The sequence below is a fragment of the Bombus pascuorum genome, unplaced genomic scaffold (assembly GCF_905332965.1).
Source record: "Bombus pascuorum unplaced genomic scaffold, iyBomPasc1.1, whole genome shotgun sequence".
Taxonomy (NCBI): domain Eukaryota; kingdom Metazoa; phylum Arthropoda; class Insecta; order Hymenoptera; family Apidae; genus Bombus; species Bombus pascuorum.
In genome coordinates, this window is record NW_026869731.1 from 1,662,414 (window position 1) to 1,679,470 (window position 17,057).

General features: G+C 34.7%; 1 non-coding gene across 1 annotated transcript; it reads left to right on the top strand.

Annotated features, from left to right (window-relative positions):
* Positions 1–292: 292 nt before the first annotated feature.
* On the top strand, positions 293–365 carry Trnaf-gaa (transfer RNA phenylalanine (anticodon GAA)). The gene has a single exon. It is a non-coding gene; the product is annotated as a tRNA-Phe (tRNA).
* The last annotated feature ends 16,692 nt before the right edge of the window (positions 366–17,057 follow it).

Genomic DNA, 17,057 nt, shown 5'->3' on the forward strand with positions numbered 1-17,057 from the left:
TAAGATACTAAGAGGAATTTATACGACAAACAATTAATTTAATATATTTTTACAAATAATTAATTTATTTATATAGGTTATGTTGTTTTCAAACGTGCAACAAAAAGTGAATCAACTTCAAAACAATAGTTAAAATGTACTTTATACTGAAATAAGACACATTTGTATTAACGATATGCTGATGTTACATTTGTCACATAAAAATATATTATTTATATTTTATAAATGTTAAAAAGTTGATTAATTTGAATATATATAATTTTGAAATTAAATGGAACCGCCTTTATTACAAACCGAAATAGCTCAGTTGGGAGAGCGTTAGACTGAAGATCTATATGTCCCCGGTTCGACCCCGGGTTTCGGCAGTTTTTCCTTTTCTTTCATCTATTTTTTTTGTAAATATTTACGTCTTATGTTCAAGTACATGCTATTCAACTAAGAGATATATTTTGTATGTCTTTGGACGAATCATTTTCACATATTTCCGACGATTAACAAAAATTGTTAATATTATTGATAAAAATTATTTAATTTTCGGTCTGATACACGTTTGAGTATTAAAAATATCCAAAAAATTATTTTTTAAATAAAAAGTCAAGGCGACCTTGAGTTTTTAAATGGCATTTTGGACTCCACAGAGTAGCAGCTAACGTCAAGACGAATTCAACGTCCTACAAAACTATGACTTTTAGATGACCTTCAGATTTACAAATCCGATTTACAAATACGATATGGAAAATTATCCCATTTCTATTAAAACATATATTAGATATAAGACTAATACTGCCAAATGAATAAGTTTTTAAACTTATCCAACGATTATAATAATATTGTCTTGTACTACATCATTACACGTTAGAATGAACTAATACTGTTAACTTAAACTTGTTAAACTTAAATTTCTGAGTTCAAGATCATCTCAAAATGATCTCAGAATCATAATCAATCATGACGATCTCAACTTTTTATCGGAAAAAAATTTGTAATTTACAAACATGTAGTTGATCGAAAATTATCTGACTTTTGTGCAAAACATTCCTTCCAGAAATTGTAGGAAATGCCGCTCAGAAATACTTGAGTATCAGAAATATTTGAAAATTGGCGGTTAAACTTACAGGATATACCCTGTATACATTATTTGAAACATACGTTTGAGATTGAAATAATACTGCAGTAAGTAATACTAAATGAATATACATATATAAATAATAATAAAATTATTGAAAGAACTAAAAACATTTATTATATATATTTTATTATGTATTTACATATATATTAAGATCTATGTATTTTTGAATGAAATAAGTATGTATCGTAATAATTACATTAGAGATCCTGTTTACCATTTAATAAATAAAATTTCAATAACTTTCGAGCTATTTTAGGTAGTATAACAATTTTTCAGAAGATTATATGCATTCATCTATTACAGATTATCTATGCTAGCATGAACATGAAAACTTATAGCTTTTTGCAAAATATTTAATATTTGATTACATATTTTTTTTGTTTTTTTGTTTTTATGTGATTAGTTTTTTATTTTATTTTGGTTATTTTACAATTTGTCCTTGTGGACATTTGGTAAAGTGTTATATCTCGTTGGTGAAGAAAAAAAAATAAAATAAAATAAAAAATAAATATAGCATGTGGGTGGCTACCCCTAGCGGGGTGCCAGCTTTGTTTTTTCTAAGTTATATCTTTTATGTTGTGATTACATATGTAGATAAAAATATAAGCAACAATTTTTCAATAGTAACGGTAACAGGAAAAAAATGAAACTATAAACTTAGTATCGTAAAAACATCGTATCTATAATAATATTAATTAATATATACTAATTAATATAATTAAATTAATCATTGGTAGAAATTGGTATCAACAAAAATCTATTATATTTACATTTATTGTTTCTAGCCAATATACTAACAATATAACTTTTATACAATATAACTATAATAATTTATTATAATATAACTTTTGGAATATTTAGAAGTGGATTTTATTCCAGTTGTTAGTGAGTAATATCCATTTTCCATGTCGTTATTTCGTATAATGTTCTTTTTTAAGTATTTATGACAGTGAAAAGATTTTTCTATGATAGTATTTACGTTAATACGTGATCATGTTTATGGTTGAAATAATAACGTTCTTTGAAACCGATGGGCTACATATCTGGCTAATGCGTCTGACAGCGACGAATACTCTCATGCGAGTAAACACTAAACGACCCGGTTTTCGGACGAAAAACAATACAGATTGGAAATACTTTGCGTACATAATACACGAAAAAACTGAATCACGGTTGAACGAGAATTTTCAGATAATATATTATCGTTTTCGAATCGGTAAAAAAATTGATGGAAAGCCAATTTGTCTTTTAAACTTATATCGGTATATACACTTACATATGTGGAACGCATAATAATAATATTTTTTAGTGAGTGTTACTGGTGTGCACTTTTCACTCACCACTGAATCCGGCTCGAAGGACCAAATGTTACAACCGTTCGTGGAGAGACGCCGTCGCGAGGAAAACGCGTCCGACGGGAGGCGTAAATTCTCGCTACGATTCGGTTAATCGATGCCGCGAAATAGTCGTTCCCCTTGTTTCGGTTAACGTAACAGGGGTGGTTTAATGAATGAAACCTGTTAACACTGTGTTAACAGGTTGATATATCGTCTATATTCAACAATCACTTATACAATAATATAAGCGTCACAAAGTATCTGGCGATACGTACAATTAATGTGTTGCAGAGAAATTCTACCCGACTTTACGATGTCTCTCGATGAATTCGTTGGATTAAGCGACTTTATTCGTCAGTATGCAGCTCTCGATGTATGCGGTTATACCTTAGAAACTGATTGATTTACGGGTAGAGTGGTTGTTCCACTTATTGATTGCTTGGACAATCAGAACGAACTAATAATAATATTGTGGCATTTTTTAAAGATATGTTTATGATTTTTAAAGCTACTTTCTATTAAATTCTAACGTAATGATAGAATAATGAAGTTAATATTGGTAATTGTTTTCATTCCTTTTTTCCTTTATTATTTTGATACCCTTTCTTGTATAGAATTTTGATATTAAATAACTTCTCATATCTTTGTTGAAATATCGTACATATAACATTTTGTATTAATATCTGTACTTTGTATTATAATTGTTTCAATATTGGCTATATTAAAGATTGATATGACAATTACAATGTTTTGAAATAAATTGGTATATGTATCATCCTTTTTTAACAAAACAAGGATAACGATATCGACATGTGCTGAAACAACATGTCAAAAGTTACCAGTGTCCATATAAAAGATCTAATTTTCCAACGTTAAATAGTTGTAGCGCATAGATCATGGTTTCAGTGTTAGAAACCCTTAATTAAATCCATTACGGAATACAGTTTCTGAAAAATAAATGAAATTTATGTTGCAATGTATATAACGAGGAGAGATTGGAAACCTAATCGCATTAAGCGTATACTTTGTTTAAGTATAATGAATGAAGTTTGAACAATTAAACTTTATATTTAACTTTTATTTTTGAATAATAATAATAATAATAATAATAATAATAATAATAATAATACTTGCAGCATCGCCACACTCTGATTCAACGCCACCAAACGCATTGAATCAGGCAATCATTCACGATGATATGGATTGGGCGAATGAGAAGACCTCACCAGGCGACAATTCGTTGCAACCATTGACCTATACGAATTCGTTACAGGATGTCCCATGTCCTATCACGATAATTGATAATGTAGAGAGCAACACGTTAAACTCCGTCGATGACACGATAAAAGAGTTCGATCTTTTATCTCTATAGAATTTTGATCGGTAGCCTTTCAACGGGGGGAGTATGTTGAATATAGACGATATATCAACTTGTTAACAGTGTTAAATTCATCAAACCACCCCTGTTATGTTAACCGAAACAAGGGGAACGACTATTTCGCGGCGTCGATTAACCGAATCGTAGAGAGAATTTACGCGTCCCGCCGACGCGTTTTCCTCGCGACGGTGTCTCTCCGCGAATGGTCGTAACACATATTATCATATTATTCTCGTAAGTTACTTACACAACTTATTATATACCTGTGATTGAGAGTTTCGTATACTAAAAACAATAAACATTTTTTGTTTCTAGAAGTTACAATGATTGTCGCATTCCTACCTTACTCTACCTTACCTTTACTCTATTAACGAGTATTATTAAATATGTAAATGCATAATGTCTATAATCATCATAAATGAGAAAATTACGTTTTTCTATAAATGTGTTTTTCAATCTATAAACTCAGATTTGATGTTCTCGCGTGCCTGTTGCTCTGCAGCGCATATGTATGTGCTCACTCGTTAAAGCATACAGGGTGCGCCGTTAGAATCCGGACAAAAGAAGTTTTGTGCAGAAAGTTGTTTATTTAAGTCAATACACAAAAACACATGAAAATGTTGTTATATCTCATTTAAAGGGTCCTTGCTGAGAACTTTTATTCTATGTAACCACCCTCTGCCTCTATGACCTGCTCTATTCTTGCTCTAAAGCGCGAGCACGCTGACTTCAACTGGTCGCGTTTAATTGTCGCGAATTCTGACTCGATAGCAGCTCGTAGGGAGTTGACGTTGGGGTGCCTGCATTTATTAGTTTGTCTCTCGATAACGCCCCACACGTAATAGTCCAATGGGTTTAGGTCGGGACTGTTAGGAGGCCAGAAATCTTTCGACCAAAACATGTCCACATTGTCAGAGAGCCAATTTTGAACAAGATGACTTGTGTGAGCAGGTGCGCCATCTTGTTGAAATAAATACGGCCTTCCAGAAGCCGTAATTTCCATCCACGGCTTTATTACTGTCTTCAGGACCTCCAAATAAACCTCCTTTGTGATTCTTTCGCCTTTTTGGAAGAAGTGCGGAGGCATGACGTCGCCCTCACTTGAGACAACGCTGAACTTTTCTCGCCGGAGAAGGAGAACCCTTCTCGAACCACTCTGAGGCTGCGTATCTCTTAGCAATGTCGTATACCGTCGATCTTGGGTAGCTAAAGAATTTTATAATTTCGACCGGCGTTCTCCCGGCGCGAAGACTTTCTATAATCGCCGCTCTTCTATCGTATTCCGGGTTTTGCTTAACGAGTTCTGTCATTTTGAGGTTATAGAAGACTTATTGACATATTTAACTAACTTCAGAGTCAATCAGCACAAACATCTGAATTCTAATATGGTGGGAACTACAAATTGAATTCTGTCCGAATTCTAACGGCGCACCCTGTATATACGCACACAAGCACACCCATATGCGCGCACATACTCCCACGTTCGAAGTGGAAATCGCGTATTACACGGGGGTAAACTAGAAAAGGAAAACCACGTCGAATGTCAGATTTGCCTGACAACAGGAGCTTGCAAAGTATGTTTCCATGGTATCCACGGTATCCATGGATCTCATATACGCACACAGGCAAAGGCACTTTTTAAATCTGAGAAAAAATTAGGCGAGGGTTGCGTGGGGTTAATAATGACCATTCGCGCGATCCTGATTGGTCAATACTCGCTTGTGCGCGTTGCTGCTTTTTCGCAAACGGTGCAAGCAGGCTCCGTGCGCTGTGCTCTGTGTTCAGTCGAGTTCAATCGTCTGCCGAAGAAGGTAGCCAGCTGGCGGAAGCTGAGGAAACGTCAAGCGACTTCTCTTCGTCATAAGTCGTCATAATGGCCACCATTGTAAGTAATGTTTTTTGTCAGTTTGCTAATTTTTTTATTTTCAGCGGTATATATTTCAGAAATCAGTCGATACTTTTTGTGGTAAAGTGTACATAATTTTGTATTTCCTGATTGGGGGTCACTTTATATGTTTGATTTACTCATCCACAGTGAATAACGCGGTCAAATCAAAATAAGTAGAACATTTGAGACATTGAGAGAAGGTAGAAAATTGTTTGAAATTGTATAGATATTTAGTTTCATACACATAATTTATACGTGTATATGTCGCATGGAAATGAAAGAAAAATATATCAAACATCTCTTATAAAAATGAAATAAAATAATTGACTATGATCTTTTTCTTAATATCAATAGTAAATTTTTTTTTATAAATTTTTATAATTATATACTATAATTTCTGCTTTTTCTCCCTTACTTATTGTTACGTCGGCCGACTCTCTACCTGAGCCGGACCTCACATCGCGGACGGATGGCAGCCAGATGTCCGCACATCCTTATCGCGTACTCTTGAAAACACTCGCAGCCTGACTATAAATCTCAGAAAACTCTGGCGAAAGTCTTTCATTGCAAACAAGGGCTTTTCCACGAAAGCGTTTTCTAAGGTTTCTGGTTAACGTCTGGAAAACACGTGAACGCTAAGTGTTCACACGTGCGATGCCTCCTACTCCCAACTTTCCATCGAGGGTGGCTAATACCCTTCCTAGTCCATCGATAGTCTTACTAACCAATAGAAACAATTTCTATTACCCTCACTTCTCCAACCAAAAACTGTCATCAACAAATCAGATGATTCCGTGCGTTAGACACACCCTTCCTTAGCTCACCTCCGACACAGCATCGTCACGATCAAGCCAGTTCGTCTTCGTCGTCAATTCAATCAACACGTCTACCACGATCGCTCAGTCCAACGAACTCACTGAGAAGCATCGTAAAGTCGCAATCTAACATTCTAACCGATCAGTCGCAGTCGAAAACTCTCTGTACGGTCGCGTCCAAATCAGTCACATTGTATAAGATATAACTCGAACATTCTAGTGGTAACTTCCGATACTATTTAAACCGACACCTTATATAATCTGTAAGTGTTATTGTGATACAAACATATATATTTATTCTACAATCGTAGAATAAGTTGCATTCAGTAAATCACCCCGGTTATCCTAAACGAAACGCGGGGAGCGACCATTTCGCGGCGTCGATTAGCCGAATCGTAGCGAGAATTTACGACTCTCGCTGACGCGTTTCCTCGCGACCGCGTCTCTCCGCGAACGGTCGCAACACTTATAACATTCTGTAAATCCACTGGCTGCCTAGATTTACAAATTCTACACGTGTCTCGATACCTCTGAATCTGCCAATTTAAATTAATATTTCATTTTAACGAATGCGTAACTTAAATTACAAACTTTGCTAAATGCAAATTTCCAAATTCTCCTATTAATATTTGTCTAACGCTAAGTAATTTCAATTCCAACATACACATCTGCATTTTCTATAAAAATTCTCAACAGTCCAATCGCCATTCATCCTATGGTTCGTTCTGTAAACAATATACTTCCGTTGTTTCTGTCAAAATTTCCTGATTTAGGCTCGCGCAGGTTTAGTTCGTCGCGAATTGAAATTCTTCGTAGGCAGAAGGGTTGTATTACGCCGTTCGAATGGTCGATGACGGTTTATGGGAAACTAAAATCGCGCGTCTGCACGCTCCTGCAAGTTGTAACAGCTAACGAGTAGGATGGAACCGTCCCATCCTCTGAAGTTTCCTCTCTGGCCGTCTTTAAGAAGCGCGTCGCCTCCTAGAACGCTGCACTCGTCCTCGGAAACGTTTGTTTCCATGCTGTCTAGCGGCGAGAGGGCAGGGAAAAGAGCCGAGTAATTTCCAGGGAAATTTTTGAAGTTGAAGTAATACCGGCACAATTTCAACGATAACCTTTTTTCTCTACTCTCTTTCTCTCTCTCTGTTCTTTTTTCTTCAACCTTTCTTCTTTTTTTATATTTCCTTCTTTTTTTCCTATTTTCTCTGTTCGAGTTGGAGATTTTCAATTGTTGAGAGTAACAGGTTTCGAAAAAACGAAGAACATTCCATCGAAATCGGAATTGTGAAAATTTAACGTGTTAAAAGTTAGCTCGTTAATTTGAAAAAGGATTGCATCGTTAATTTGAGAAAAAACATCGACTTTGTATAAAAAGGCACAAATATTCGTCCAAGAACCTAAAGCATTCGAATCTTCCTTGGATCACTAGTATATGCGTTAAAATTAAAATTTCTTGTGCGACAACTTCGTCAAAGGAATTCTTCAAAGACCCGTCTAACGATCCTTCGTTAACAAAGCGTGTTCGAAAATCTATTATTAATCCATGAAACCCGTAACTCTATACTCTATACTCTTTGCTAGTGAACAGCAGTGAACAGTACTCGTAAAAAATACGACCACTTGACCCTTTTATAATTAGCGCTCGTTGCTCTTTCCTTCTCCTCTCATTTTCTCTTCGGTATCATCGACCCGTTTCATAATATCGAAATTTACCTATCAAAAATTTATTGTTAGTAAAAAGTTTCAATGTGTGCCGTAGAAATCGGCTAAAAAGAATATCTCTGTCACTCTCGATCCTGGTGAAAATAGCTATAGAAATGTCCCAGAAGAGCCTAGGATATTTCTAATTCTTGAGAAAATTATTATTAGTTATTAGTGATAAGAAAAATTGTGTTATTACACGACTGTAAAAACTTCCGATTTCGGAAGAATTTAACGCGATAGACGAAGAGATTAATGGAAAATTGCCTTCTTTGAAAAGTAGATTAGAAAAATATGTAGGTGATAGAAATAACAGCGGATGATCATTGAAAGAAATTATAGATACACATAATATAATTATAATATAATGCACATAATCAAAATGGATAAGCATTCGAGTATTTTATTTTGGATATTGTATATATGTATTTACACAGTCTACCTATGATCTTCCCTAATACGTAAATTAACAGCATTGCATGCGCTTTTATGCGGCAAACGAGCCGCTTATTTCCCAGATTGGTTAACCCAGTTCTGCCTATGGTGATTGTAGCGTCTTTGACGAAGTCCAAAATGTTTAAAGGATCAGAGAAATTCTTGGTTATAAACTCCGATGAATTTACGAATGTCAGAAAACCTACAAAGATGGTCTTATCACGTTTTTGTGATCTTTATGCGAAGTAGTTGAAGTAAGCGATTCGAAGATATAAAGCCTTTTGAGAGTTGATAAATGTTTTGTGGGAAACGAATAAGATTGGTTTAGTTATCTATATTAATTTGTCTTTGTTAATATTATTAGTTTGCATATAGTTAATGTTAGTAATACTTTTTAAATGTTCAAGAAATCAATAGAAACGTGCATTTAATTCTGATATGAAATGGAAAGGTAGTTTTAATGTAAAGTCGATTGACAAATTATTATTGAATTTTGAAATTACTCTTCCATAAAAAATGTCACTTAATGTTTCAGAACTCATTTGAAACGTTGAGGTAGATATTGTTGATTTAATATTATTTTAAACCACAGATGATGGAAGCACGTAATAAAGGAAGGGTGAAAAGGTTATAATCTTACAAAATGTGATTGAAAAGTAGGAAAACACGATAAAGGAAATTTTCATAATTCTTTTAGCAAAGAGAAAAAATTCTATGAAGCGATTTTGTGTGACGGAAGAGTTGCAATAATAAAGTATAACTTTATTATTAAGTCATTTTATATGGAAGAAAGTTTTTTCTGTTTCGAACTTTCAAAATAATACACAGTTTTATTGGATATTATGAAATGCTAGTAACGAAGAATAAACGCATATATAGTTACTTATTTTTAATTCGTATTACCATTTATCATTTTCATTTTTAAATTTATATTATTGCTTACTATCTTCATTTTGTATGAAAAAATGTTTATTTCTTTTTAAATAATTCGCAGTTTTACTAAATATTCTAAGATAACAGTTGAGAAATACAAGCGCACGGTTGCTCATTATTGTCTTTTATCTTCAGTTTTAAATTTGGATACTTATATTTCTTGTATCTTGATTATTATTCGGATTACAAGCAAAATAAATGGACCTATTCCATGATTAAATCACATTCTGTTAACTAATTGCCAGAGTTTTAAAAAAGCTGGTGCTAAAATCGAATGTAAAAAAAAACTCGTGGCAACTCGCACTCCCTGATTTCTCGATTCATACCCTCTGGCTTCTTCACTAACGCACGTGTTCCGCGTCCGCTCGTGGCCAGGGTCACGTAGGCCTTTTTTACCAAACTATTCAATTTAACGACCGACGACACATTTGTCACGTAAAATCACAAGTCACAACTCAGATTATAAAATATACAAGACGTGGTCGCGAGGAAACGCGTCAGCGAGAGTCGTAAATTCTCGCTACGATTCGGCTAATCGACGCCGCGAAATGGTCGCTCCCCGCGTTTCGTTTAGGATAACCGGGGTGATTCACTGAATGCAACTTATTCTACGGTTGTAGAATAAATATATATTTGTATCACAATAACACTTACAGTTTATATAAGGTGTCGGTTTAAATAGTATCGGAAGTTACCACTAGAATGTTCGAGTTAGATCTTATACAATGTGACTGATTTGGACGCGACCGTACAGAGAGTTTGCGACTGCGACTGATCGGTTAGAATGTTAGATTGCGACTTTACGATGCTTCTCAGTGAGTTCGCTGGACTGAGCGATCGTTGTAGACGTATTGACTGATTTGAGGACGAAGACGAACTGACTTGATAGTGACGATGCTGTGTCGGAGGTGAGCTAAGGAAGGGTGTGTCTAACGCACGGAATCATCTGATTTGTTGATGACAGTTTTTGGCTGGAGAAGTGAGGGTAATAGAAATTGTTTCTATTGGTTAGTAAGACTATCGATGGACTAGGAAGGGTATTAGCCGCCCTCGATGGAAAGTTGGGAGTAGGAAGCATCGCACGTGTGAACACTTAGCGTTCACGTGTTTTCCAGACGCGAACCAGAAACCTTAGAAAACGCTTTCGTGAAAAAGCCCTTGTTTGAGATGAAAGACTTTCGCCAGAGTTTTCTGAGATTTATAGTCAGTCTGCGAGTATCTTCAAGAGTACACAATAAAGATGTGCGGGCATCTGGCTGCCATATGTCCGCGAGGTGAGGTCCGGCTCAGGTAGAGAGTCGGCCGACGTAACAGTATGCTTACACTGGATCAAACGATTGTTTGATATCGTTCACAAAGTTGCTATCGCCTTCTTCGTGACTAATCAATAAGTTTATGATGCTCCGTTCTCTAACATTTCCATCTTTTGGAAAGTTTTCAGTCTTTTGAACGAGCTGCATCGGGGTTAAGTGAATGCTCGAATGAGATCGGTTTGGAGCTTCGATTGTTCGAATGGCGTTGTCTCTAATAAATAAGAAGGAGAAATATGTATTTACGGCCTGTTGAAGTGGTCGCCACATCTAAGAAAACTCTACATCTGGTCTTTAGTTTTGGCTTCAAGGTTTTTCAGTCTTTGGGTAACACTGCTAGCGTGCGGATCTGGATCAGCTCACATTGTATTCCACACATTGTACTTTAATATACACAATATATATATATTTTCTATCTTACATTTTATCCACGCGTTTCTTTGTATCCACATACATCAAATAACCTTAACATGTCCAATGTGTGTATATGCTGTGTGTTTATTTTGACGATGTCTTTGGGTTATTATCAGCATTTATACATTTGATTCGATCAGTAATGTTCGTATTTCTTACTATATGAAGATGTCAGTGAAAGAAAAGCTTGTAGTCTTATCTTTAGAAACGAAAAATGAAATAATAAATGGATTATAACAGGGTGAAATTATAACTGATGGATATGGGAGTGCTGACGGATATTAGTGTCCGCGCAAGCGTGACAACTAAGCACAACCTAATTCCGCAATTAAAACGAGCGTTAAGCGCGTCTGCCAATGGCTGGATGTTCGGAATCGTGAAGAGCAACACGATGTCGTTTCGCAGCCCTTTGCGATCAATCGTCGTCGATCGAGCGAAAAGGCGGTAGAGAACGGACTCACGCCGTGTTAAATGCGAACCTCTTCCACTGGATTGAATCCTCGAACGGGGCGGACAGGCTGGCGGCGGTTGCTGTGCCACGATTCACTGGCTTGAATAATTTACTCTATCGTCCGGGAAAGCGTCCCGCGCTGACTTTCGACTTTCTCTTATATCGTCGGATCTCTCCACCTTATGTGACTTTTTATAAGAATTTCTTTTTTTTTTTGTAAGATAAATTGGAAGTTTCCCATGATATAAATGCTAGACTGCGATTTAGGTAATCTTGATGGTACTATAAACGTATTTGGAAGAGTCGCGCAACAGGTGGAATCCGTTATATACTTCTCGTTCCTGAATTCTTCACTCGCTGTTGGAAATGTTTACCCTCGTACACATACCTACACACACTACCTTTTCATCCACTATGCTGTTAGGCTACTGCGCTAATAAGAATTTCTACTCTGTTGCTGCATAATAAGACCTCGTTTTTTTAAATAAAGTATAGTTAATCTTACATAGTACCTTCGAGATATCATGTTATTTAATCAAAAGGTAATTATTTTGATAATTCCAGATTTATAAAAACTATTATCCGTAGTATTTAAAAATTCTTAAAATGGAACCGTTATTAATATATCTGGCTATGCTACCAACCAAACAGCTATGCGACTTAAGTCAGATAATCAACAAAAAAAATGGACTTATCATACCTTTTTCCGTATGCTTTTTATTTCCTATCGTTTTGCCATTGCTTCAGTCACGGTATAAGTTGACCATTAATTGCTGACAGGTACGAACAATCAACGGTTATAATCAAGTCGAATCAGTCATCGGTACGACGAACCGCAGTTTGGCGGAAATTCGAGTTTACGAGCGGTCGCTTCGATTTCACGTAAACGTTCCTTCTCGACCGATAGGAAATTTCGGAAACATCTAAAGTGACAATTAGGATAATTGCCTTGTGATGTCGTCGTTAGAGCCGATTTTGGTTACGTACATCCACTCAGTAACAGAATAGAAAGTAGGATTTACTTTAAAGCGGAGCTTCCAATTGAACGTTGTTTCTACCACCACTATACAGAACAAAGATGCGAATATTCAAGTAATTACATCTACGGATTGCCAAGGATTATTTCAACTGCTCAGTTTCAGTTTGTTCCAATCTCTGAGCTAAATAATACACGCGTCATCCATCTTAAAGCGGAAGTAACGAAGTAAAATGTTTTCGTATGAAATATAATGGCTCGTGGAACCATTTGAACGCTACATTATGTGTATTACGCGAAATACTTTGAAATTTCATTAATGTTGTAATAAGAAACGGCGGTCGTGATTATATGTAGTAATTAAATTTGAAATCAATCTGGGAAAAATTGCAGGATTTATTACGAGCATAAATTTAGTAAAACAAAAGACAACACGAATGCAATCATCTCAAATACAATTATTATAATAAGCATTGGAGATGGTCCTGTTTAAGTAGTTTTGTAAACTCTGCGAAATATCTACTTACACTGAATATCTTGTTTCTATATGTACATTTTTTAACTTATTTCAAACTTTACCGATATAATCACGATAATCGTGTATCATTACAGTGCTAATGAGACTTCAAAATGTTTCGTGTCTCATGCTCAAAAAAGTAGCTTCGAATCGATAACTCACACTCTAGACGAAAATAGAAGCCACTTAATTCGAGACTCGTATCGTTAATTCTTCGCGATCAATTTTCAAAGGGCAGTGTCAGATGTAACGTATATACGTTCTTTGGAATGTTTTTCCATTTATTTCTGTTCAACGAAGTATATGATCTAATGTTTCAATGTAATGGATACAGTAGAAAGAAATACTTTAAACAAATTCTGTAATGGAAGAAGTTTTTATATGTTTGATGCTATTAAAATAAAATTATTGTTTTCGCTAGAAGCGCCATTACATTGGTACAAGTAATAGGCTGATTTAAGTAACGTCTAGATGCACTTTACGAAGATTATTTATAAAAGGTAGGAATGAAAAACCATAAACTAAATTAAAATTACGTAAATTTCAATAATAATTGTAAATGAATGAAAATCACGAATGATACGTTGAAGTTGGAGTTGGTGAAATATAAATAGTTTATATCCTTCTTAGAAAATCAATAATTTCCTTTATTATTATTTATCTTTTCAATGTCCTTTTTATCCTTTATCAACAGATCTTCGGCATCTAAAGACGAAAACTATCTGTAACTATCTCTAATTTTTTATCTTCTTCTTTGTCAAAGTAGCAGGCATAAAAATAAATTTTTCCTAATTAATACGAAGCTCTATAAAATAACCTAAAGTTCAGTTTATCTAAATTTATGCTTAAATTTACATTACTTTCTGTTTTTTACTTTCAAATAATTTTGCAATCTTCTTAAACAATTCTTATAATAATCTCACATATTGTTATCTCTTTCTCATTTCGTTAACTAGTTTTCTCAATCTTTATGTTTATTTATTCCTTTTACCTCCGACATAAATGCAACTTCAAAAAAGACAAACTGTTTTCGTTACTAAGACAACTTGAACAAAGAAGACATTATATTCGTGTTATGTGTGTACATGTACATAGGTATGAATATCAAAACTCGTAGAATATTTTGAGCGTATTTGTTGAAAGTTTCTGAGCAGTCACCAAGCTTCAAACAAAACCTGTTGGTACTTCAAAAGGAGACGCCTCACTAATTAAACGTGTTTCATCCTTTCGGTACTTCCAAAGGATGTCCCCCCTTTATTTGCGTCCTTTTTTTACATCTTTTGCCTCTCCCCTCTTTCCTCTTCCTTTCTTCTTTCACTTCTCTTCTACTTGTATTTTCTTCTTAATCTCTCCTTCAGTTTTATCTATGAATATTTCGCTCCTCTTTTTCTATATCGTCGCAGCATGTTTCATATTTTATTTTTTATTACGTTCCAGCACAGTTTCTGGTATTTTACATTCTACTACCCCTTCTCTTTGTTTTTTTTCTACCGGGGGAAGTTTTCCATATTTTTGCTCTTGCTTCTTCGCGTTTTTCTTTATTACTCTTAACACTATTCTTTGATTCATGAGTTCTCCTTGGTATTTCCATTTGTTCTTTATAGACAAAAAAGATTATCATCAGGAAACGTTTTATTGTTTCATTTCCAAATTGCAACGTTATTCTTTGATTTATTAATTTATTTCGTTCTGGCATTCTATTATCACGTTTATCAAATTGTTAAATTTATATGTAGTTTGTTTGCATTAAGTTAAGAGAAGTTTGTTTAATATATTATACGTTATATTCTGTTTTTTCCCGCGAATCTTGAGCTTCATTCGCAATAGCATAACCAGTGTGAAGTTATTTTATTTGATACGAAACGTTCTTTGAAGTTTCAAATGAAGTTGAGGTTCTTTCAATTGTACCTTCAAACTTTATTTTTTATTAACCTTACTCAAATCTTCCTTTTTTGAGAGCCTTACGCAGCTATATAAAATTAACTGAATATGGTATTAGATTACAAAGTTCGTACAAGTACATTCGTTTAAACTTGGATATTACGTTGTCTGGAAACTCGAAACAAATGTTAGACAATTATAAATTACGTATTGCAGGAATTGAAAACAAACTCATAAAAATGGGCATTTCCTACTTTTTTTTGCGTGAAGGAAATTTCAGTATTAGCAATATTTCAGCAAATATGATCTTCGTTATTCATTACTTGAGGTCAGTTTATTCGAACTGAAGTAATTTAACTGCTATGAGCGCAAGCTTCTAAATCGTAACTAGTAGTGGCTGTTTGTTTGATTTTATCCTGCGATCTTCGTATAATTTATATAATCAAATTATGTTATAAAAATTTAACACATATGACTATATTGCGAAGCGAATTTAAATTACCAAGAGTACCATTACATTTAGAGAAAAGTATGTGTCATTCCAGTATTTATTAAATCATTTTATTTTTCAGAAAAGTATAATAAACGTATTCCTATTTTTTCCCACTTCTGCAATTCTTATCTCTTGTGAAAGATGAAATCTGTTTTTAATTTTATTTTTATACGCGACTGTTTAATTTAAACATTTTCTAATCAATGTTGTTCACGATCAACATAAAGGCGTGGAAACTTTTTGGCCAGCTCTAACTTTTCGCACTATTTGATTGACAAATTGACAATATTCTTTTCAACCACACAGCGATATTTACGTTTATTTCAATCTACGATAGTTCCAGTCAGCAATAAAACTAACGTTCAGTATCATTGAGTATCCCTCAGTAATAGAACAACGAACATCGACAGCAACGTATACGATCGACTATCGATGAACTGTAAAGGCCACGATACAACGATGACATTAACTAGTTAACGCCCTGAATAATCTACGTTACCGCATTACGCCACGAATGAAGTACCAATACTACCAACTTTCATTTCTGTTGTATCCTGACGGATTAAATTACGCTATAAGCTTAATCGTAATTTCGTTACATTACAATAAAGTACTTGTCAGTAATTAACTTTCCAACAAAGAGACTTGCGTTTTTACACGAGTTTCAAAAAATTTATGGAATCTGTATTATATGTGTAACCTGTATTTTACATGTGATACGTGTAATGCGTAGATTATAATGAAGTATAACTAGCTCGTGTTTGCCATAAAATTTATTGGGCTAGCTATTAAATACATAAAATTCCGGAACGATCTTGTAAGAGTTGCACATTGGCTCGTAAAAGTATTTAAACGGTTACCATTTTTTTTTTTTTTCGTGGTGGAAATCCGCACGGACATCCGCCGCCTTTAGGGGAAAGAGCGGCGTGGTAGTGTCGGACTCCAACCGAGTAAAACCTCCACAATGACCGTCCCTATAGCGACCGAGGGGTTCCCGGGAACCGCTGTGGCGACACACCGAGCCCTCCGCCCCCCCCCCCCCACAACTTAAACGGTTACCATAGAAAATTTTTATGTTCATATTGTAGGCTTTATGCTAACAGTTCTGAAATTTCGTTTAAACAATAACGGGAGACGATTGCTATGACTGACATGATCAATGTGAAAAAATATACAGACGTTGCAAGATATTTATTGTCGGAAAAGGTATGATTATATAGTAAGATCATAGTTTTTATAAACGTTTGAATGTGCTTAACAAACTCTGTAAATATTTTCTTTGGGTATCCTTTCTTGAAATTGAAAAAATCTGTCTCCTTCAAATTTATGTTGGAATTAATGCCTGCGTCGTTCTGACCATTTGCCTTTTATCAAGTTTGACAATATTTATTAACAATTT